Source organism: Candoia aspera, chromosome 2 (assembly GCF_035149785.1).
Source record: "Candoia aspera isolate rCanAsp1 chromosome 2, rCanAsp1.hap2, whole genome shotgun sequence".
Taxonomy (NCBI): domain Eukaryota; kingdom Metazoa; phylum Chordata; class Lepidosauria; order Squamata; family Boidae; genus Candoia; species Candoia aspera.
In genome coordinates this window covers 66,340,313-66,365,238 of record NC_086154.1, presented here as the reverse complement: position 1 = coordinate 66,365,238, position 24,926 = coordinate 66,340,313, and the positions used below count along the sequence as shown (strand labels likewise).

The 24,926-nt window shown below is 39.5% G+C and overlaps 1 protein-coding gene across 1 annotated transcript in view; it reads left to right on the top strand.

Moving 5' to 3' along the window:
* The first annotated feature begins 21,315 nt into the window (after positions 1 to 21,315).
* The window catches only part of CPLX2 (complexin 2), a 134,221-nt gene continuing 130,610 nt past the window's right edge, over positions 21,316 to 24,926 (top strand). Inside the window, exon 1 of the mRNA XM_063292116.1 lies at positions 21,316 to 21,391. The gene's annotated coding sequence lies outside the window, so the exon portion shown is untranslated. The remainder of the gene's footprint in view (positions 21,392 to 24,926) is intronic.

The window sequence follows — 24,926 nt, the reverse complement described above, 5'->3', positions numbered from 1 at the left end:
TGGGAGCCCCCTGCTCGCCATCTTTACTCATGACAACACCACACCTGTAGCTCACCTGATGCCCAACAGCCATAGCTAGTAGTAGTAGTAGTGGTAGTGGTAATTACAATTAAATTCACAGTCTACAACTGGTGGGAACCTAATAATTCAAGTCCTAACCAAGGACCTAAGAATCATTAAGGTAACATCTGAGAATATACACAGTTCCTAGCAGGTTTTTTTGAAAATTATTTGATGATGATGATGATGATGATGATGATGATGATGATGATGATGATGATTTTACTATTATCAAATGTTTGTTTCCACAACTTGCTTCTGAACACACTGCAGCACGATTGTGGTAACAATTGGTTCTGCTTGTTTTTCATCTTTATTTTTAGCTAGCTCACTAATTTGTTGCTTCATTTTTACTTTGCAAAGTATTCTTGCTTTATTTTTTACCAGTATTGTCCAAAATTCTTGATGATCAAAATAATCTCTGTACCTCCACATTTTTTCTTATCATTAGGTTTTTAAGTTCTCACATTCTTATCAAAACTTTTTTTTAAGGTGTCCCCATTGTGCTAACATGCATGATAAGAACTCCAGACACCCAGGCTGATATGCTATTCCATAAAGGGAGAACACTTTTTTTTTATTGCTACAAGTCTTGTGGATGTTTCTGTTTTAACTAATTGCTGCTTTGACCAAGTCTCCATCTCTGATAGCTAAAATGGCTTGTTTCCTTAATGAATGTAAAGCTACTGTATCCCACTTCTAGTGCTGTCTGTTCCTGGAAGAAATCCAGGCATTAAGGTTTTGTATTCCTCCAATATAAAGGGTGAGTGTTAAAAAATCAGAAGGAGTTCCAGTAGCACCTTTTCTGACAAACTAATTTTATTAAAAGGCACAATGAGCTCTAGCATGCTTCATCAGATGCATAGGGTGGCTAGACTGATGTAGGATTTAAAGTGGGATGAAACAGGGTGGTGGTGGTGATGGAAGTAGGTGGTGATGGAAGACAGGGTTATGCAGTTGCAGACACATGAGATAAACTGCAGGTACTTCATCAATTAACAATTGTAATGCATTAAAAATCCATTGTATTTGTTGAGACCTACATCAGTTTAATCACTCTCTGCAGCTGACGAAGTGAGCCTTTTAATAAAAATTTGTTGATCAGAAAAGGTGCTACCAGACTCCTGCTTTTCTGCCACCATAGACTAGCATGGACATCCTACAATGTCTACATAGCGTGTGATGGTGTTCCATCTTACATATTTGGCTTGTTCAAGCATCTCCCTCCCCATTATTCTTCACCAAATAATTATGTACCCAAGGAAGGCACAATTTGCTCTCCAATAGGAAAAGTTTGTCAAATTTGCACTGTGGGATACATATAAAGGAATATTGAACAAATATTGTATTTTAGTCATCAAGAATTTTCAGAACATTGTCAAATAAGATCAACACCACATATGATACAAATATATTTTATTAGCACAAGATGGATAGAAACCTGCTTAATATAAAATATTACTTATTTTAAGTGTAATTTTGTTGTGACACAGATAAATACTTGCTAAAGTTTCATCAGTTCATATTTACTCATAAGCACATATGCCCCTAAGCAAATTTATACAGAAGGAAGCACCGATTTGAGTAACAGAGTCCAACCTATATAGGGCTTTACAGGTAAGCATCAATACTTAGAATTCTCTTGAAATGGATTTGTAAGCAGTGAAATTCTTTGACCAGCAATGGATTATGTTCAAAATGTCCATTTGCAAGCAGGATTCTAGCAGCTTCACTTGTACCCAGGTGCAATTTCAGACAATCTTCAAAAGCAATCCTGAGTTTTAAAAAATCATTGCAGTCCTCAGTGGTTAATCATCAAGACACAGATAGTTGTGGCTAGGTTAGTACTGACTAGTAGAAATTTCAGGGTTTCAGGGAGAACTCTTCAGCATCAATAGCTGCTAGAATCTGAGTTTGGATTTTTGGCACTGAATGAACATATTGTCAATAGTTGTATCCCATCTTTCCTCCAAGGAGGAAGGCAGAACACCCCATTCTTTTTCATTCAATTTTATATTTACAACAACCCTGTGGGATATATTAAGCTTCAAAGTAGTGACTAGGTAAATAAAACTAGCATGTTTAATGATCACATAGGATGTGAACCCAGGTATTCCTAGTTCAAGACTCTCACATTACACCACACTGTTAAATCTATTTGGTTGTGATAGCCATGAAAAGATTAATTGGAATAATAAAATATGGAAAAGAGCTGAGAATCATTTATGGCAAGCTAGTGTACTAATTGTGAAAACAAGGTCTTGACCTAGATATCACCACTCAACTCCTATTACATCCATTTTTAAAAAATGGGAAATAGTTTACAAACATCTAACAGAAATAAACAAAATAAAATACAACCTAGCATGACTTGGTAGACATATTTCTGTTTATAACACTACTATTATTACTCAGTGTAGATTCTTACTTTGTTTATTTGATATGACAGCTAACAAATGCCCTTTTTCCCCCCTCTGAATATGTAGTTCTCTTTGATCCCTTTGTAATCAATAGTCCTTAGAGAGAACACACCAGATCAGATATATTGTGTAATTCATCAACATACCAAGACATTACCCTATCTAATATACTCTGGTAAAAATTGGGAAAAACCTGTTTTTCATTTCCCGAGTTTATTTTATTATATACTGTTTCCCGTTATTTTATAACTTCAAGTAATAAAGTGACATAGAGCTCAACTTCAACAAGAAATGTGATGGATTCCATGGAATCAAAAAAATGCATCACTAAGACATAAGAAGCACATACAAAAAAGTGTTTGTATGATTACTAAGCCCAAAGAAGATTTTTGTAGATTTTGTTTTGGAATACATTTGTAAAGATGAAGTCTTGCAATAAATTCACTGAGGGACAGATTTCCTCCTTGATCTCTGCTTTCCTTTGGGAGTAACTCTACTGATCTCAATGAGTTAAGTGATCCTCAGGTATAAATGGCAGAAGATAGACTTTAAGGGTCTGAGCTCAAACATTTTCTAAGTCAAGAAAGAGACTTTCAACTGAACTTTGCAGAAAGCTGCAAACCCTGATAAATACCTGAAATCATATTCCACCCACTCCCCTTCCTTCCAGTTTCAAAGTGTGCTGCCTGGAAGTTGAGAAAAGAAAGCTTACTATTTGCTAGTGAATTTACGAATGGTGTTTTTTTTTAATACTTAGAATTCTTGCAAACGTTTTTTGCATTAGCCCCCATCTGAAAGCAATAATGCTATAGATTACAAATGTAGCACATGAATTCATAACTTGTTCAGATTTATGGATTAGTAACTGCCTAAAAAGGAAGCAATAACAAGAATAAATCAGTGGCTGTTCAGTGTCTCCAGTCTGCAGAGAAGTGGGATCCCGCAAATATCTGTGTTATGACCAATGTTGATGGAAATATGGAATAAAAAAGTAATCATTTTTTAAAACGTCTAGAATAAAGAATGAGTAATACAATAATATATCAGATTACTCAGAAAGGTGAAATTGTTCAAAATAGGACAAGGGTAATTTAAAACATCACTGGCTGACCTTCTTCTGGGGTTCCTTGGTTAAAAAAAATTAATGCTTATGATAAGCTGTCACCCACTAGATTGAATCCCTCGATACCCTCTTACCTTCTTTCAAGAACTTCTCCCTTCACCAGCTCAAGGAAAAATAGAAAGAAATGTGTTTTGGTTCTTCTTGCCCCAAACCCACAAATACAGAACTTAACAAACGTCATGCCTATTCTGCAATACAAGGGGTAGTGTGCACATGGGAAGAATGTAATGAAAAATCCCCTTACTAAATAATGAAGCCAGATCTCTAGATACAAAAAAATGGGGAAAGGGAGATACAGGGGAAACAAAAGAAAGTAATAATCACACCAAGAGTAACTTCAATACAGTCATCCTAGCTAATTTAGTTATTTGTTACTTCCTTGAATAAGCTAGTGGGTTTCAGCACATACTAATGGTTCATTGCAGAGAGATTCAGTGAGACAGAAATCATCTGGGATCTCTGCTTGGAAGTTGATATGCCGACCCTCCGTGATCCTTCTTTTTCTCTTGAGAACACTCCTCATTTTTGTAGTATATTGAACATAACTTAAAGCTAGGCTGTTCTTTTGTCCAGTCAAGCAAAAGGTTCTGTCTCCGATGTCCTAAGACCAGTAAGCAAATTAGAAATTATCTAGTAGCTAAACCCATGTTTTTAATGACACCTGATGGAATGAAAAAGTTGCAGACTAGTTTTACAAGTTATGCTAGTATCTAAATGGGATTACATGAGAGAGCCTTTGTTTCAGGAAATTCCATTTACCTCTCAGCTTGGGTTCATTTTATCAGATGCTTCAGAGAACACTGTTGTGCCTGACTAAAGTAGGGTTTCTCACAGTGGGTGATCAAGGTAATATATTTTTGATGGGGCACAATTTTATCTTTTGCAGGAACAGAGAAGGATGTTTATCACCACCTCCTTACTTATACTTACAGGTAGATAATTAACCAATCTCTACACTTACTTCCATCTAAGAAGTTTTGTGAACTGTGAAATATCCATTGGGGCATATCTTTGCCAGTCCAGATGGCACCAGACATAAATAGTGTAAACATGACCTAACAACCATAAATTGAATGTTGTTGTTGTTTTCCTTGCTTATTAAATGACTTTTTTTTAAAAAAATCAATATTTTAAAAAGATATACTGCTAAAGGTTAAATTATGTATGCTTCACAGAAAATGAATAAAAATAAATCCCCCTGCCCGATTCTTCCTTAATATTGGAACATAATTCTTCCTATGGCTTCTTCATAATTCTTCCTAGGGCTTCCTATGACTTCACGCATAATCAGATATAATTATGCCCTCTTAATTAGCTTTAAAGGGGTCTATAAAAATAGAAAAAGGATCTGTTTTTCTATAGCTATTTGCTAGAATGGATAAATAAATAAAACCTCCTAAGGTTCCTAGATATGTCTGAATGGCTACTCTTGGAAACAGAATGTGGAAATTATATATTTTGCAAGCTCTCACAAGGCTCTTTCATTTAATTTCAGGATTTTCCCCCAGACAACATGGGCCTTGTTGGTTGGTTGGATTTGTTTTCCCAACTTATCTGGATGGTGTCAGGCTGAAGAAGTCTGCCCTTATTAACCTGTCCATTATTATATTTACTGCAACCATAATGGTACAAATGTGATTACTTATCATGATCAAGTTATAAAGAGGTATAGAGGATATTCTGTAATTGGTAAATTGCCAAGAGTGGGATTACTATATTATTATAATTTATTTATTACTATTAATGAGAAGATGACGTTCCCTGCCCAATGAAGAATAACAGAACATATTTATATGACCTTAGCAGGATGCCCTTTGCAATATGGCCTTCAATAAGTCATTTAGTATTGTTCAGTAGGCACAAAGCCAGCTGGGTGACCTTGGGCCAGTCTCAGCCCTAGGAAGGAGGTAATGGCAAACCACTTCTGAAAAACCTTGCCAAGAAAACTGCAGGGACTTGTCCAGGCAGTCTCTGAGAATCAGACATGATTAAATAGATTTTTTTAAAGTTGTTCAGTTTGCTTGTTTAGAATGCTTTGGGCATGTCTTATTTCCTTTGGGAATTCCTTACAATTAATGAATTCCACTACACACAGAATATTAAGCAGATTCTCTTAGGGTATTTTTCAGATGCCGAGCTTCAATATTACACAGACAGAAGAATGGGCTGAGAATAAATAAGGTAAAAAGTAAAGTCTCCTTCAAGTCAAGCTTGACATTCTGTGGTTTTCTTGGCAGCAATATGGAAGTGGTTTGCAATTGCATTTTTCTAGGATGTAAACAGGGAAACAGTTCTTTGCTTCTATCAACTTCCCTGCAAAACCTACATTAGTCAGAATGCTCATTCACATTAGAAATGCTTTTCTGATCCTTAAAGTGGACTTACAAAAAACAACAACCCAGAACTGTTTCTCTTGGGACTGATGGAGAAGCAGCTTCAGAAACAACATGGGACTTTGCTTTTATATATGATTACAGCCACAACACTTTTATATGCACAAAGATGGAAAGATCCACAAATTCCTACAATGGAGGACTGGATAATTAGACAGATGGAACTGCCCCAAATGGCCAAGTTAACAGCACTGATAAGAGAAAACACCGTGTCTGGAGTTGTCTCTATTTGGCAACCACTTTTAGACTATCTGCTTGTGTCAGAAAAACTGAAGTTTTGATTTTGGATTTTGATGATTAAATGGTCTGATATGATAGAAATGTTTGTTGTTGTTTATTCATTTAGTCGCTTCCGACTCTTCGTGACTTCATGGACCAGCCTGCGCCGGAGCTTCCTTTCGGTCATCAACACCTCCAGCTCCCCCAGGGATGAGTCCGTCACCTCTAGAATGTCATCCATCCACCTGGCCCTTGGTCGGCCCCTCTTCCTTTTGCCCTCCACTCTCCCTAGCATCAGCATCTTCTCCAGGCTGTCCTGTCTTCTCATTATGTGGCCAAAGTATTTCAGTTTTGCCTTTAATATCGTTCCCTCAAGTGAGCAGTCTGGCTTTATTTCCTGGAGGATGAACTGGTTTGATCTTCTTGCAGTCCAAGGCACTCTCAGAATTTTCCTCCAACACCACAGTTCAAAAGCATCGATCTTCCTTCGCTCAGCCTTCCTTATGGTCCAGCTCTCGCAGCCATATGTTACTATGGGGAACACCATTGCTTTAACTATGTGGACCTTTGTTGTCACTGTGATAGAAATGTTACTAAGGTTTAACTAATGGTAAGACATTATACTTGTAAATGCATCTATATCTGTATTGGAGAAGATCGAAAGTCACTTTGTTTCTGTTTTCTTCCTAACTCTGCACTTTTATAGTTTTGCTTTTTTTTCTTTAATTCTGTACTCTATCTTTTCTATATTCTACATTTTGTATTTTAACTATACTCTCAAAATTAATAAAGTGCTTTAAAAAAATAGAAATGCTTTTCCCCCCTTCAGCTTCAACACTCCTTCAGAGAGACTCACCTCACACGTCAAAAGATTTTTCAGGTCATAGCAGAGTCGACCGTGATGTCTAGCTCAGCACTTTTGCCCCTCCCAAACAACAATACCTGAACTTCAGTAGGTCTTAAGAGCTCTTATAAAGAAAACAAAGAGTGAGAATCATGTTAGATAATTGTTGCCTTTAATTCTAGCAAGCCTAAAGAAATCACCCAAAGTCACTCCTCTGCGGGCTCTCTTAATCCTCTGCTTCTCCCTGGCCTTTTGTCCCTAATGTTACCATAGAACAGAGCCTCCAGTTCTCCCAAAGCCAAGGTGTTCATCAGGATACTCTTCTTGGGAAGTACCATAGAAATGTAAACAATCTATAGTATTGTCTCATACCCAACAACCAAATGATTGATGCCATAATTTAGAGGATGGTCATAATCTGTTTGAATGTTAGCCTCTTGGTCTCATCTGTAATTCCTTCAAATCCTCTTGGAATGTGACTGATGGGCAGATTCCAAGTAGGCTGACTCCTTGCCCCAAGCTCTTTCACTTCAGTCAGTCTTGTACTGGAAAACCTGCCCAGTTTGTGCATTCGGTCTCTTGACAGCAGCAACTATTGTTCAGTCATGAGAACATTCTCCCCCCTCCCCGCCCCCCCCCCCCCCGTGTGGCTGAATTAATGAAATTCATCAACAACTATGTTTAAAAGAGCCAGGAATTCTTTGAAGTTCAAAGCCATCTTTATATTTTCTCTCCCTTTTAAACATGTATTTCCAGGCTTTGCATCTTCCCTTGTTTGTTGACCTGCCACTGGAAACATAGTGCTCATTAACACATCCCAGCAGTGATGTGTGATCCCTGATGGTGATTGCTTCACACACTTCCATAGTGAATCTCTATGTAACAATGGGATGAACCTATGAATATGAACGAAATGTTGAACATTTGGAGATGGAGACTACATATCTTCAGGACTTAGTTCTCCATGCACTAATAGTTCAACATGCAGGTTGAACATAAAGCCTTCATTAGTGGGCACTGCTGAGAAAATTATTCCTTCTATTTTATTTCCAGAGAACTTATATTAAATCTTAACATAATATGTTAATCTAACTATTAAGATCATTTTTTCTAACTACAGTCCTAATTTACTTGGACAGGTTATGATGAGATGTGTTTGAGTGGGCTGTCCCCTTTGCTGAGGTGGAAGGAGTCTGCCCAAAGGTACGTAGTTTTATTCCTATTGATAATAGATAAAAGATGACCTTTTGGGCTAAGATGTTCTTGGGCAGTGGTGGTGTAACCCCAAAATAGTATTTCCTGTATTCTGACCTGAAACTAGCGCGCCTGTGTGTGCGCGCACACACACACACACAGAGGAATCAATGTATAAAACTAAAAATGAAACAAATTGTGCAACCATTCTAGTTTTATTTTAGGGGATGTTTATTAGATGTAGAGTTTGGTTTCATCCATGTAAAGCTTTTGCAGCCTCCACCACTCCCATCTGCAGCTCCATCTACTCTTACCCTTCAGTGACGGTTTTAAAAAATACAACTTTATTATTTTTATTATTTTGTTTCATTTTAGATATTTATGAAGCCCTTCCATTAAAAGAATACCATGGTGATGTCCATAAACATGCAAATTCTTTGTAAGAACAGATGCAAGATGAAGACTCTTAAAAATGCATTCAGTGAAAACTATCAATAACAATTTTGAAATGAGCTTGATGTGGTGAAAGAAATTAAAAAAGGACTGCTGTGCTCCAAGAGATCAATTATGAGGCACACAAGCTTCTTCAGTAAAAGGGAAGACTTTATTTCTGATCTTATTGACATTCATCCCGTTTAGTCTATTTCCCAGACACTATACATAACTACTCATAGAAATTTTTGGAATCCCAAATGAGAACATTTCATGCTTGCCAAAGACAATGTAATTTTTGAAATGTTATGTCTTTAAGAATTTTGATTCAGGACTGTGAATTAAGTTTTAATTCCATGCTAGATCATTTGGAATATTGTCTAAGCTTTGCAAGTTATGACCAGCCACTGTGGGAGAAAAAGCCTGCAGGACTTGATAAACTAGTTTTCCATACTGGAATAATTCTCATTATCCTAGGACAACACTAATAGTCCAACATATTTGGACGATGGCAAGTTAAAAAAGACTGTGGTATCCTTGGGTTTATATCAACAGAGTTCTTCTTTTTTATTATTATTTAATTCAATTGTGGCACTGCTCAGCTCCAGCGTGACAGCTTGCAATACAAAAACAAAATACAGTAAGATAATAAAAATACAATAAGGGAAATAAGAAACAGACATTAACAAAATGGCAGTCCAGACTCACATCAAAATTCATACAACATACGTCAAATACCTCTAACAAGGGGATTCCATCTATTTTATCCCAAGGCCTGGGAAATCTTGCTTGTCTTAATGCCTTCTGGAATGCCATCTGGGCAGGAGGTGTACTTTTAATTGCCCAGCCTATTGGTATATATTATAAAATGGAGAATATGGAGAATATCAATGTTGTGCCATGGATGAAAGTGAAACTACTGATTTTCAGATCTTTCTACAGATAGCTAGATGATCACTTCTTAGAATAACTACTTAGTGGTTTTGATACTTACACCTCTGAGTTGTTAATACAAGCCAAGAGGTCCAACTGAGCTATCCTCATGTTATGAGATCTGCAAGTGCCTCGCTTAACTGGAAGCCATCAATAATATGGAACCCTGAATGAACTACAACCTTTCTGAGGGTCTCAATTTACATATCCAATCACTTCTTTGAAAAACTCTTCAAGATGATCATATGGCCAAATAACTTACACCTGTTAAATTCAGCACTCTGGGGAAAGAGGCCACAACAGGGTACAACTAGCCAGGGAAGAATAAACCACACAGATTATCATAGTGGTTTCTGCTCAAGACCAGCTCTTAATAGCTCAGTGATGGACTGCAATTTCCCTCTTAACTAATGCTGCACCCCTAACTGTAGGGTAAATCTACTATTTATTCTTTCCTTATGGTTCTTTAATTGGACTCTTCGGGACTTTTCAGGTTCCTTGGTACTGGAATAACCTTAGTAAACCCCATTCCTTCCGAGGTGTGTTACATTAGACCTCCCATAGAATAGTCAACCTGAAGAGCACCGGCTTGGGTAACCGTGACTAGGAGCTTAAAGCTGAGGGGAAAACGCTGCCTTCGCACTCCGTCTTCCCCCACTGCCAAAGTTCCTTAATCCACGCCCTCGTCCCTCAACCTCGGGATTCCCCAGGCAGCCGGCAGAACGCCGAGCCTTGTGCGGTGTGAAACTGACTCTTCCTCTCCCTCACCCCCGCCCTCCCCTTTATCTTTCCGACACATCTGCCTGAGCTCCGGCAAGGGATGCCGTACGTCGCGCACGGGTCGTCCGCCTGAGCGAGACAGCCGCTGCCGCTCGCCCCTTGTCCAGCCGCTGCACGGGAACGATGGCCTGGAGCCCAAGGTGCAGATGAAGTGCTAGCCTCCCTGCCAGGCGCGAGAGGCGGCTATTTTTAGAAAGCCCTGCAATTCCCCCCTTTCCCTCCCCTCGCAAAGCCTGGAGTAGAACAGCGGCGCCGGGAGAGCGAGTCTAAGCACCAACGCCGCCGCGATCCCCGCTGGCGGAGCTGCCCGGGCGGCCAGCAGAGCGGAGCCCTTCCACCGCCCAGCGCCCAGGTGGGTAGGTACGCTTTTGGCCTCGTCTTCCCTTTCCACCTCCTCGTCGTTGGTCGGTGGCCCCCTCGCTCCCCTGCTCCTTGGCCGCTTAGGCCCAGCAGCTTCGCCTAGAACAAGAGAAAACAAGCGCGCTTCTTTAAGCCCCTCGGGGCTGGGCGTGTCCCCAGCCGCCGCTCCGCTCCTCCAGCCCACGGAAGCTTCGCGCCGGCCAGCGCGGCTTCCAATCCCCGGTTCTTCCGGGCGAAGAGATGGTGGGCGCGCAGGGAGAAGAGCCTCTCCCGTCGTCTCCGCACCCAGAGGCGTTCCCCGTCGTGCTCAAGGCTGCTTTTCCGGACCCTCTTCAGCCAAGGCGGGAAATGGCTTCGTTTGAGGGCCCCCGATCGATCCCCTCCTCCTCCTCCTTTCTCACTAGCCAACCCTTCCCTTGTTCTTGCAGGGATGTGTGCAGTGGGGAAACAGCTCCGGGCTGCGTTTAGGTTAACAGGCAGGCCAGCCTCAGCCGTAAGTCGTGGAAGCTTCTGCCAGCCTCCTATTTCCTCTCCTTTCGCCTCCCAGCTCCTATTAATAGCAAGAAAGCTTTTGTCTTTCTCTTTGTACCCATTAATTATTCCCGTGACTGGCATTGGGAAGGGAGGGGAGGAGAGGTTTACAAAAAAAGAGGGGAGGGGAGGAAACAAGACTCCTGTTCCCTTCTTATATAATCAGAGTAATAAAAGAGCAATCTCAGGGCAGTCTGGCAGCAGCCTGGTGGGTGTGGGGGGTGATGTGGGATTCCCCAGCACACCCTGCATACACAGCTCTGCTTGGTTGATAGGCTGTGTGCAAGTTGTATGGTGGGCCTCTATGGTTAGGCAGAGGGCAACTGCTGAGAGACAGCACCAAGGCTTGAGGGAGGAAGCTGGGTGCCATGCAGTCTACCCTGACATCTTCCCCCACCACCACCACCACCACCACCACCACCACCACCACCCTAGCTGCTGTCCCACAGGACTTCCTCCTTCAGGTTCCATTTGGAAGAAACATTCAAGCTCCAGGCTGGTTGGCTTTTGAACATGTGATGGGAAGTTCAGCCCTGAGGAGATAAGGGCCATAGGTATACTTGGAGCCTTGCAGGATGTTTTGAATCAATGCCTTCTTCACCCTCACTCAGCCCCACCAATCATATAGAAAAGTTTGTAAGGAGAGGGAGGGGACTAAAAGAGAACTAAAGTCACCTGGAATTGAATCTCTGAGGGGAAATCTGACCCTAGGTCTCTTGAATAATTTTGCAAATGTATTCTGGATTGCAAATATTATACACAATCGGCAATGGAATGATAGTGCTCTTACAGAGGAAGTGGCAAGTCTTTGCATTTTGATGAGGCTATACATGCTCTCAACCAGACTTGTGTTAACTCTATAAACAATACAATTTAATTCTCTGAATAAACTCAGTTGTGTCATTCAAGCTGTTCCTGGGCTGGACCGTTGCACATCAGATTTATAGAGGTCCTCAGCAAAACTACACAGGTACAAATACAGCCATGACTGCCTCAAGGCTCAGAATTGACACAGATATTATGCACAGGCAAATGATAGAACTCCAGTTACTCACCACCACTCTTTCACCATGGGACTGTCAAAGTTATTTACAAAGGGGCATCTATGACTAGTGTCTTGTATACCATTTCTTCTTTGGAGTCCTCGGTGCTCTCTGAGCCTGGTTGTTTGCTTGCAGACATTTCATTACCCAACTAGGTAACATCATCAGTGTTAGTGAGTGTGGGGTTTGCTCCCTGTTTACATACAGTAGCTTGTCCTGCCAGTGTTGGTGGGAGTGTGGTTTTCTCCTTGGTAGTTCCTTGATTAGGGTTTGTTTTCTGCTTGCTTGCTTGCTTGTCTGGTGTTAATCCTTGTTTATCTGGGTGTTGGCTGCTGGAGAAGATATGTTCTGGACTTTTTGTTTCCTTCTTAGCTTTTTTTTTTAATTGTACATACCTCTTTTGAATGGTATGTAAATATGGTTTATCTGTATGTGTCTATTGATGGCTGATTTGTCTGAATGCCAAGCTTCCAAGAATTCCCTAGCATTTTTGGATTTAGCTTGGTCTAGGATGCTCACAGTTTCTCAGTTGAAACTATGGTTGGGTCTGTCCATGCGCTGTGAGATTAAGGAGTTTTCATTGTGCATTCTGACTGCTAGTTGCTGTTCATGGATGCATTTGCTAGTCTTCTGCCTGTCTGTCCTACATTTCTTCTTTGGCTAATTATGATAAAACGAGTAATCACATTTTAATTTAATACAGGCCAATTAAACACTATTTCTCATTAAGCATTCTTTCCAAATTAGTGGAGGAAATTAGTTTTATTACTTTTTTTAAAAAGGTTTAAAAGACTGGAGTAATAACTGTAGTCTTCTTTGTTATCAAGATAAATTTTCAGGTTTGCTAATCCAGAATAAATCCAATTTCTTTAGGATTGAAAAAAACATGTGAGCATGTCCCCAAAGAGCAGAGGGAAGCTATTTTTTTTTCCTGATGTTCTAATCACTCTATGAATGAAAGCCCTGGTAGCTGTATAAATTGTAAGCCAGCTGAGAGTTGGATTTCAGACTTAAAACAAAAGCACAAACATGTATTCATACTATTTTGCCTCTGAATTTTGGCAAAAATAATCCTGGTGTGTTTTAAGGACACATGCACCTTGCTGACCAGAAGATGCTCACTCCTGATGTAGACTGTGATAGCTTAGTTTTCTCCTAGTAATTGTTGAGGCTTTTAATCAAATTGTTTTACAACGGCTTGCACCTTGTGACTGCATGTGATAATGGTGTTGTTTTGAAGAAAGGAGGGAATCTTGTGTAAAGAGTGACAAGAATATATGCAATATCTGAAGCTTTGTCAAGCAGTTGGGATTGTTACTGTGAAGAGAACAGGCCGTCATCTAGGTAGCAATCTGGCCTAGCTCTCAGTTTGCCATTTCTAGCAATTTGTGTTTATCCAAGTGAATAAGCAGAGGTCAGCAATGGCACAGTGAAAAAAAAATAGAAAACTGTAGAAGTGTGAAAAGGCAGACACCTTTATTTAGGGCATTATAAGTTGAATAAATATAAATATTTGTAATCTTTAGATCCTCTATTGCTGTGTCATTTTATCCTAATTCATGTTTATAAGATGGTCATAAAACATAAAAAGAGCATGTCTTAAAAGAGCCAGTTTGGTCTAGTGGTTAAGGCAACGGGCTAGAAACCAGGAGACTGAGAATTCTAGTCCCTCCTGAGGCATGAAAGCCGGCTGGGTGACCTTGGGCCAGTCCCCCTCTCTCAGCCCAGCTCACCTCACAGGGTGGTCGTTGTGGGGAAAATAGGAGGAGGAGGGAGTATTAGGTATGTTCGCCGCCTTGAGTGATTTATAAAAATAATAAAGGTGGGATAGAAAATTAAATAAATAAATATCATCTTTGGAATGCGTATGTCATGATTATACAGTATAGATACTACCAGCAGAAAAGACAGAACTTGAAAATACCTGTAGAAGCTTGCATCATAATCAGTGTGTTACTTTTACAATATTAATGGCACCAATAATTCCTGTTCAGGAAAAAGTTGGAGACTTTAGCCCCATTCAAGCATGCCGATCTCTAAGTGTTCATGTGATATTCAGCGTAGATGCTTGTAAGAAAATAGCTAAGTGTGGACTTCCACTAGAAGCTGCATTGACTTCCATGTGAGCAACAACCTTGATAGTGCAAGTATATGTGAAGATGCTTTGCTCCTGCAGACATTACTGCTCATTGTGTGAGATGCCCATGCAGAGATGGGAGCTTCTGTACATACTTACTTAACGCCCCGAAACTCCTGAATAAAGCTTTTTTCAAAGGCAAAATAAAAGGTAGCAATGAATTTCTGAATCTTTTTTGAAACCATCAGCGGGTTTGGCTTCTTTGACTGCTGTATACACTGAAGTTACATTTGAAATTATCCCAACTTGACACAGCTATTAACACCTTGGAGAGAAAGATGAGGAACTGAGTTCACACCTTAACTCCTCCTAACATTTACTTGGAGCACTTTGCACTCAAGCTCACTAAACAGGCCCAACAGTATTGCTCATGGATTTTTATATGCAGAAAGAAGTGAAGCCTCCAGTTGGCAGCTCATGTTTGTTTCGTTTGCAACTAAAATCCTTCATCAGCTGGGCAATGAACACATGTAATAAGTCACTTATATGTGTACATACACATGCACACAGCTTATTCCTTGAGGGAAATAAAATGAAAATCAGTTGATCAATGACATAGCTAGAAACAATCTAATTTTTTGATAAATTACTAATCTGAATATGTTTCACTTTTCTGTTGAGTAACAGAACATTTTTGCCCTCCATTTTGGGGCTAAGATCAGCATTTTTATCTAAGCTTCCCTTGGTGAAGAAGCTTTATGTATTTTCTTAACCCTCCCACTGCCACAAGACTTAGGTTTATTTTTCATAAGAATCACCCACTGTTCAGATTCTGTGAGTTTGAACTATGGGAGATTCCAGGCCAATAAAAGGATTTTTAAAATGAAATTTGCTATCATGAGGAGTAGAATTAGCCAAAATTTAGATTTCAAAAGATGAGACAAATTAATGGATGATATAGTTATTGGTGGCTTCTACTTGTTGAGACAGCCAATTTGGTGTAGTGGTTAAGGCACCATACCAGAAACTGGGAGACTGTGGCTTCTACTCCTGCCTTAGGCATGAGGTCAGCTGGGTCACTTTGGGCCAGTCACATACACTCAGCCCTAGGAAGGAGGCAGTGGCAAACCACTTTCAAAAATCTTGCCAAGAAAACTGCAGGGACTAGTCCAGGCAGTCACCAGAAGGTGACTTGAAGGCACACACTTGACACACATACACTATCTGTTTCTTAAGTAAGCAAGTTTTTCCAAGGTAAAGCAGTTTCTCAGAGGCCTTGGTGGTATATAACCTATTGTAAACAACCACATATATGTGTTACTTGAGAAGAAGCCTGGAAGTCCACATCTTTGAGTTGCTGCTAAATGCATAGTAATTCTGGACTCCTGCAGAGAAAAGTAGATGAAGCTGCAATGGTGATGGTGGCATTGACTGGCACTGTAATGCTGTCTCTTGCCTGTGAGGTTGCAGTGATGTTTTTTCTAACTTTGTAAATGCAGCCTGCTACATGCTGGAGCACCAGGTGCTTTCAAGATTTATTGTGGTTTTCCCCCATTCCCTTAAACTGTTTTGTTACAGTTTGCTGAATTCTCCTTCTGTGCTCAGCATCTGGAATAATATAGTCCCTTGAACTGTTTGCCAGGATCGAAACAATGGTTCAAATGGCCAAAATACTTTCTAACAGCATGTTGGAGCTTGAACCAGGGCACAGCAATAAAACTCTCTCTCTCTAAACTTAACTAGCACTTGGGAGCTAACAGCAAAAGAGTCAAGCACAAAGTTCAGATAGACAAGTTGCTTTTATTACAGAAAAAAGCCCAACTAACAAGATTGCAGAATCTAGCAATCCAGCGCATTTTATATACTGTATAAGCCCTAAGTTTTATCTTACATCCCTTCTTCTTGCCTGTATGTGGTAATGGACTTCATTTCCCAGTTTTGAATGTGGAGGGCAACTGCTCCATGTCTTCATAACAATCCTGTCTGGTTTCAGGCTGTTTGATTCCAACCTTGGCAACTTTATTCACTACACAACCTAGGACAGCTAGTGTAGAAGACAGTGGATTATTTGGTATGTAAGATAGACAGCTGTATCAATTTTCTAAATAAATAGATTTTCTAAATAAATCATAGCCTATCATTCACTCACAGCTTTGGCCAAAGAGGCAGAAAGCACCTGGAAAATTACTTTGTTATTTCCTGACCCATTTGGCTCCATGTCATTGTGGAGTTTGCTGCCTTATTATTTTTTAACTAATATATTATTTAATTTAGTTTCAATCTTTGCTTCCTCATCATCCTAAACCAGTTCCACAGATTAAACTGTGGAAAACATTTCTTCCAAAACTTCAGTATGAAAGAAAATAGAATTTATTCTGCCACTTAGACATCATAGCTAGCTGTAGCTCCATAGTCTTGAATAGATGGATGGGATATGAAGATCTTGCCAAACTATGATAGATTATGTTTCATGTGTATGCTGCTATTCATTGGGTGTGTTCAATCCTTTTTGCATTATTCTGATTTTTCTATGGCAAATTGGCTTTGCATGTGTTTAGATACAATTTTAATATGTAGACACATATAAGTGAACCTAGGCAAAACCTAGAAAATTCCCACTGTTCTTGGCCAAATAGTGATGGAGTGTTTTAAATTAATGTGTATTAGCCAGCCAAAACTGAACACTTTGAAAGCTCATTTGCGTTGCATTTAGTGAGACAACACTTATTAATGCTTGCCAGATCAAAACCCAAGGGCAGTAGATTGGCTTGGTCCATTAAAATGGGCTGATATATCTTTTTCAGACATACTCAATTGTAATGTGTGGATTAATTCCTTTTGTCCATATGTGAATATTTGTATTACTGGTATATATTGACAAGCATAAAATACACAGGAAGGTTATGCACAAGTACAAATTAATTGATATTTGTGGGAGTTGCAACATGCTGTTATTACCCAGCCATCTTCAAGGCTGATCAAGATTTGAACTTTACGAAGATAAACAAATGGCCAGCTATCCACTCCAGGCGAAATTTGCGAATAGAGCAAGCAGTCAGCAAAGAACAGCACCATGGAGAGCTTCCTGCGGAGCCAAGCAGCGTCCTAAGCCTGATAATAGCATAGCAGTCCCAAAACTCAGTCTGGGAATCAGTTTCCTGTTTTATTTTTTTCTCGAAGTCTTGAAGAAATGTAAAGATCACTCTTCAATACAAGAACGGGAGTTGAAAAATAAAAAACTTTCCTACATTAGGCTTTCCCAAGTCTGATGCCTTCTAGACGTTTTGAGAGAATGGTTCCCACAGTGCCCTCCAACACAGCTAATAACAAGAGCTGTGCTGGGTGGGAGCTAGAGAAACTCTAATCTCAACACATCTGGAGCACTCCAGGTGAGGGAAAGTTATTTAGAAACTATATAAGAAATAGAGGAGAGATTGTAGCTGCTGAAAGCTGTTGAATATAACTGAAAATGTGTCACTTCTATATCAAAGTAGTTTTCACTACCAACAATATTTAAGTTAACTCTGATATTTTTGAAGTGCGTTTCAAGGAGAAAGAACAGCCTTAGTGTGAATCACAATACAGGTCTTAAAGGAGCCTTGCAAGCCTTGCTCCAGTACTGTAATTAAGATAAACTGGAAATAAATTATCAGAAAACAAGGATCGTGGCCTTTGCTAAAAGGCCAAGACTTTGCATATGGTATCTCAATGAACACAACATAGAACAAGTGACCACCTTTAAGTATCTAGGTGTGGTCATACATGCCACTGGCTCAGTGAAAGCGCATTGTGAATATGCAGCTGCCTCTGGTCAAAGATCAGCTAATGCCATCCTCAAATTCTTCCGCTCTAAAGGAGGATACTATGTTCCTGCCGCAATTAAGCTTTTTCAGGCCAAGTCACTAGCACAGCTTCTTTATGGGACCCAGCTTGGACCCTCAGCCTCTTGTTTTACACCTTTGGAAGAACTCAATCTAAATTCATTAGAGCAATTCTCCAGATGCCTTGTTGTGTCTCAAACGTATGTCTACGCCTGGAGACAGGATTGACAAAAGTTGAATCAAGAATCTGTATAGCTTCCTTAAATCTTTGGCTAAAACTTAATTTTTTTCCTCAAGGCCTTGCACCATTAATTCTCCAAGATAATTTCTCCTCTTGATGGATTAAGGCTATTGAGTCCAACCTTGCAAAATTAGGTTTTTCTTCATCTGCGATACGTGAGTTGGACTACGACAAGGCGAAAGAAAACCTGAGACAAAGGGTAGAGGACATGGAGAGGCAAGTGGACTTAGAGAAAGCTCCATTGTTCCTGGCTCCAGACTTTATTAGATATACTATCACCCCTGCTAGATATCTTAGCCAGCTAGAGGCAGTGAATCATCAGAAAGCTTTTTCGCTTCCACAATGTCATGTGCTCCCCTCAGCTGTCCTAGAGGGCAAATATAAAAAATTGGCTGAAAGGCTCTGTCCCTGTGATTCCGGAGAGGTAGAAACCACTGAACATGTCCTTCTTTGATGCTCATCCTATAGAGACATTCAAACAAAATTTATCTTCCCAATGACTATTAGGTACCCTGGCCACTCCGACATCGAATATCTTCAGTTTCTGCTTAAAGATGAGTGGTCTGCAGTCACAGCACAGGTAGCTAGATTCTGCACAGCAGCTTTAAAGATTCGTCAAAACCTGGTGAATAACTAATCGTAAACATTTTTAAATAATCGAATGCATCCAAACCTCAGATATTATCATTTATTGTATTTAAATAGTTAATTATAGGATGTCTTAAATAAGTATTAATAGACTGTAACATAGGCTGGTTTTGTTAGACTTGGAAACCATCTGACTCCAGAATGACTCTGGGTGGCTTATAATTTGAAACAAGAAAGAAAGAAAGAATCTAAAGCATCCAGATGTTAAAGAATCTAAAGTGTACTGCTGGTAGTTCCTGAGTGCTGGTCGAGTTTCTAGAGAGAGATTTGTTGTTGTATCCTGGGTAAAGTTCTGACACCTATGGCATCACAATGCTACTTTGTTGTTTATTCGTTCAGTCGCTTCCGACTCTTCGTGACTTCATGGACCAGCCCACACCAGAGCTTCCTGTTGGTCGTCAACACCCCCAGCTCCCCCAATGCTACTACTCAGTGTAATTTTCAACTTTAAAAAATCCTTTCAAGTTAAGAAGACACATACTCATTTAGATGAAAAAGTATTGATGCCACATTTTAACGTTTGTATTTTAGAAGAGTACACATTTGAATAATGAAATGGTTGACTACTACAGGGTTGGTGCAGTCCATATAAACCTGTATCTGTTTTAGAGCAGAAAGAGAGGGAAAAACAAATTAAGTTCATATCAAATAAATTCTTGTTTTTACGATTTATCTGTGCAGCCTCTTGTGTATCCAAAAGATAGCACTTACTTGAAAACTTCCAAACATATTTTTTTTCTGCTGAAAAATAATTTTTTTTGCTCAAAAAAAGTAAACATGAAACATTTAAATTTTATTTCAAACCATATATGTCCTGGATATGCTGGATGTGATTGCTTCAAGTTTTATTGCTTTTCTAGAGTGCCTTTTCCAAGCTGCACTTAAAAGTACAGAGGTTCTTTGACTTTAGGCATATCTCCCAGTTGAAAGAAGAAGTCGTAAGATTAGAATACCGTATCTAATAAAATGTTTCACAAAATATAATACACACTCCTGTATTAGCAGAAAGGGAAGAATATTTCCTAGAAATGTGCATGATGGTGTTGACATTGCAAAGCTGGATCTTTTTGCCTAATACAGTATCTAGTTAATATGTATGCTTGACATCCTTAAGGTTACACTTTTCCTTTTAAAATGTATCACTAGTTCTTATAGCATAGGAAAGTGCCTTAGTACAGATTAGTAATCAGCTGTCTATTTAGCCCACTGTTATCTGTTCCAACTACCAGCAGCTCTTAGAAATCTAATTCTGCCCTTTTCTCATCAATCACTACCTAATCCTTTTAACTAGAGATGCCAGGAACTGAAGCCAAGAATTTCTGTACAGTGTGTGAACCAGATGTGCTGATCCAATCTCCCAATTATGAAAACACTAAAAACACAACAATGTATCCACTATGGGGTGGTAAACCAGATGTCAGCTCAAACCTTCTGATATATACAGCATTTCCATTACAATGTCCAGCTCAGATTTTTTTAAATGCCTCTACTTAAAACTCAGCTGGAGCAATCTAAGGAAGATTATGGAACTACCTAAATAAATAGGCCATGATGAGAAAGAGACACAGGGGTTTAATACACCTACCTATAGGGCTGGCCTGTTCGCAGGTGATGAAACTGCACTAATTTCTCTACCATACTTTTTGATTCCTCCCTGTTGATGTTCATTGTTACCCAGACATGTGGATTTTTGTTTGCAGGGCTGGAGGGAACATCACAGCAAACAGCACACAAAATCTATTACTTTGGAGAACTTGTCAGGATTCACACATTGATACAAGAGTGATGAAACCTTGGCAGCCAGATAATTCATAGAAAAACAGCACATGGTACTGCTACTCCCAAGAAAGGTTGGAGCTGTCCTTGAACAGATAGGTGAAACAGATATGCTGGAGGGGGCAGAATCTTTGAAGATGAGTGAGAACTGTCCCAAGAGACCCATTGCTAAGCATGTGCGATGTACATTTTTCTCTTCCATACCTTATGGCTCTTTGCTCACAGTAGGAGTTGCCACAGTGGTTATAGCTGCAGGTTCTTCCTGCTGCTATAATAAAGATAATGGGGTCATCTTAGGAACGCTGCATGATTGCTGGGAAGAATAACAGTGACGCCACAAGGAAGGACATGAATGCAGGTTCAGGCTGTCCTGATCTTGTCCTCTTCATCTGTCTGGATTTCCAGGGTATGCCCTGCCTTGACATGCACTGCCTGACTGAGGAACTAATGCATTAGTTGCCTGAAGGAGCACTGCCTTGACAGTACAAAAAGGTAGGTACATTTCCATTCTGCTCCCAAGTTCCTGCTTATTTGTTTATCCATTCATTGTATTTATATCCTGCCTTTTTTTTCTGAGAGCTCAAGGTGGTTTGCATGGGAGATGACCTCTAATTTTATCAACACAGCAATGATCAGTTGGGATGTGTTGGGCTGAGAGATCCTGGCATCAGCTAATAAATGCTGTGGTTGAGTGGGGATTTGAATCTAGCCTTCACAGGTTGACTTTAGCAACTATATTATAAATCGCTCTTCTTGATTTTCTTGCAATTAGGGTTTTGGCAATGAGAGGAAAAGTGGTTTTCCTAGCTACTTGTTGAATTTGCATGGAGAAAGGTACAGATTGCTAGCCTGACTCTAGGATGTTTTGAGACTAAATGCTGTCTTCAAGACAAGTTTTTGTATCCTTTGCTTATTCCATGTCTTTGTCCTGATGGAATATTTGAAGCAATAAAAAACAATATTAAGCACCAAGTAAACTCCCTTGGATCCAGTTACTGGAGCATCCAAATATGAGAGTTGCCTAGTATATGTATCCTTTAATTAGATATAGAAATGGAGATGTAAAATAGGGGACTTGAAAATAAGGAGAGGATAAATGCTTGGGTCAAAATTTGGTGTGGGCCCACTCTGGTGATTTGAAAGAGCTTCTGACTGATTTAAGCAGGCTATCTGATTTGACATCAGACCTGAACCCAGAGTGAAATTTCAGAAGCCAAAACCTTATAACTCACACTGACTAACATAAGAATGTCTGTCAATTTTTTTTTTTAATAGGATGGAATGAAATTTGCAGACTGAGAGAGAAAAGTCTGCCTGGATTTAGAGAAATAGTTCAAAGTCAAGTTCCTTTTGGGTCAGCTTGATTTCTGATGTCTATGTGGACACAGGATGGAAGATTTTTTAAAATGTTCCCATCTATTCTGAAGCCCTGGGATTTACTGGTGGTCTTCAATCCAAGTACTAACGAGGTCTGACCCTACTTAGCTTTTCAAGATCAGCCAAGAGCTGCTAGTGCTGCCAATTAGCTGGGCAGTTTGAGTTTGACTCCTTTGCATGACATTTTGTTTTTGTTTTGTTAACTTGTTTTTTTAAAAGACAGAAAGTACCAACAACTTTTGTGTTTGTTTTGGACTGAATTAGTTGACAAATATTATCATATTCACTTATGTAAGATTTAACATCTCTCTCCCAAAGTACTGTGATTGGATAACTCCCAATGAACAATTCTTGATGGTTGCTGGAGCTGTCAGTCATTCCACTTCTTCCCAGTTTGCACAATGTTTTGTTTTACTGAAAGCAAAAACTTAAAATAGCATTTTTGCTGGCACAGTCTTTACTTCCTGTAGCATGGTAGAGTACTTTATTGTGCATGAAATGTTCAGATTCAACTCTGATCCCTTTGGAGAAGCTATAGGAGATGTCTAAAGAAGCCCAGGTATAATCAAATCCAATGCATATACCCTGTTTGTGTACGTATTACTTCACCTCGTTGTACATTACTATGAATGACCTACAGTTACACCTATATTATTCATGCTTAATTACTGCTTCAGAGTAGGCTGCCTGTTGCACATAGATAACTTAGCAACTCCAATCAAGAGTTAAAATGATATATAGGACCAAATTATAAAGTCATAGAGTTGGAAAGCACCTCAGAGATAATGAAGTCCAACTGTTGCTGATGTGGGAATTCTACTTCTACAATGCCCAAAGAAGTGACCATCTAGTCTCTGTTTAGAGATAAAGACATGTTACCTCTGGACAAGTTCTGTTTTATGAATGTCTTCTAAAACTGTTGTGACCACCCTCCAGGTGGGATATGACCAAGGTGGAATAGAGTGATGCTACTATTTCTCAGGATATGGATGCTATATTTCTGTTGATGCAACATAAAACTGCATTTAGTTTGTAGCTTCTGCATTCATGCATACCTCTTGTTTCAAACATGGAACCTAATAAAGTTTTGCTGCTTAAGGCTAACAAAGAGACAAACTTTCTTTCTCTCCAGAGAACTGACAATTAAATACACCACAGTGTTACCCTGAAGGAAAGCACCCATTTTTGGCCCTGATCTGGATGGAGGACCCACACTGATTTTCCACCAACCTGCCTTCCCTGGTTATTTTTTCACAGACATGTAGCATCTGGATCCTGAGCTCCTCCCACCTTGGTCCAGGCCTTCATCCTGCCAATTTTTAGAGTTTGCCTAGATTGGTGTTTTCCCAGTCTTGGAAAATCCAACTGTAGAGAATGGCTGGAAGCAGAAGGGAATATTTTAAGGAAGTACATTAAGCTGCAGCAGTGAATTAGACTAATGCTATGAGTTAGTATAAGAGAGTTATCTAGTAGTCTATGACTAATTAATGACTAGAGTAATCTGATCATTAAGCAGAATTGTTCAGTGCTTTGCACACTTCTTGCCTTTCTCTGTAATTAGCAAAGCAGAACAAATGATGCAAATAACCAACTATACTGAAATGAATTAATTTCATCCCACAAAACTGAGTTGATCTGTATATGGAAATGGATTATATTTCTGCTGTGGAGTTACATGCCTCCTTGGCATTGGCAGGGCTTTGGCACATCCATCTTTGATATGGATATGTGAGACTGTCTACATACAAAGCATGTGCATTACTCTTGCATAAAGTCAGAAATACATGAAAAGCAGAGAAATGAACAGGATGCTTTTTAACATTCCGGTACCTTATCCTTTGAGAAAAGTATGGTTAGTTTCCTCAAAGCTTGTTACCAGCCCACTTTGTCACTTTTGAAGCATCCCTTAATTTTTTGCTTCAGGGCAAAGAACTTTCTTTCGTCGGGGACCTCCTGAATGCTTCTTTTGTCTGATAAGGAGAGAGAACTAAAGGGGAGTTAGTACTCTATTCTTCACACAGCTTCTTTTACTTATCTCCTATGCAATGCATTGTGCATCGCCATAAATATTAGTAGGCTGGACTCCTAGCCAAGGTGCATTTATATACAGCAATAGGAATATAAAGTTTATCAATGCCATCTAATGAAAATAGGCCAAAAGGAGTTATTGCCCTAATGGTAACATTTAAGATTGTATGCATTACAGATATTTAGTAGAAAATGGTAGTTAGGCATCTTTGCAAGGAATGGAATCAAGTTAAATATAAGTCTTAAATCTTGGAAGAAAAGCTACTATCACTGTTGCGGACAATGATCTAGAGTGTCGATTTTAGGAGGGGAGAAATTTGGAGACTTCAGACTGTTGCAAAGCAAAGCTAAACCAGGGGGGATTGTTGTCTGCATATTTAATAATGCATGGTCATGAGACTTGAAACTCAGTTCTATTTGGCAGAGCCATAAGATTAAAGAACATCTTAAGGGAAACCAGAATGGGCAAGTAGCATTCCATTTTAGTTTCTTTAGGGGTATTTCCCAGTCATTGGATAGCAAGCATGGTATGGTATACTTTTTAGTAATCAATGTTGCAATGCCCTAACACAAGTTTTGTCATGATAATGGTAATAACAGCCCACCCTTCTCCAACTTGGTGACCT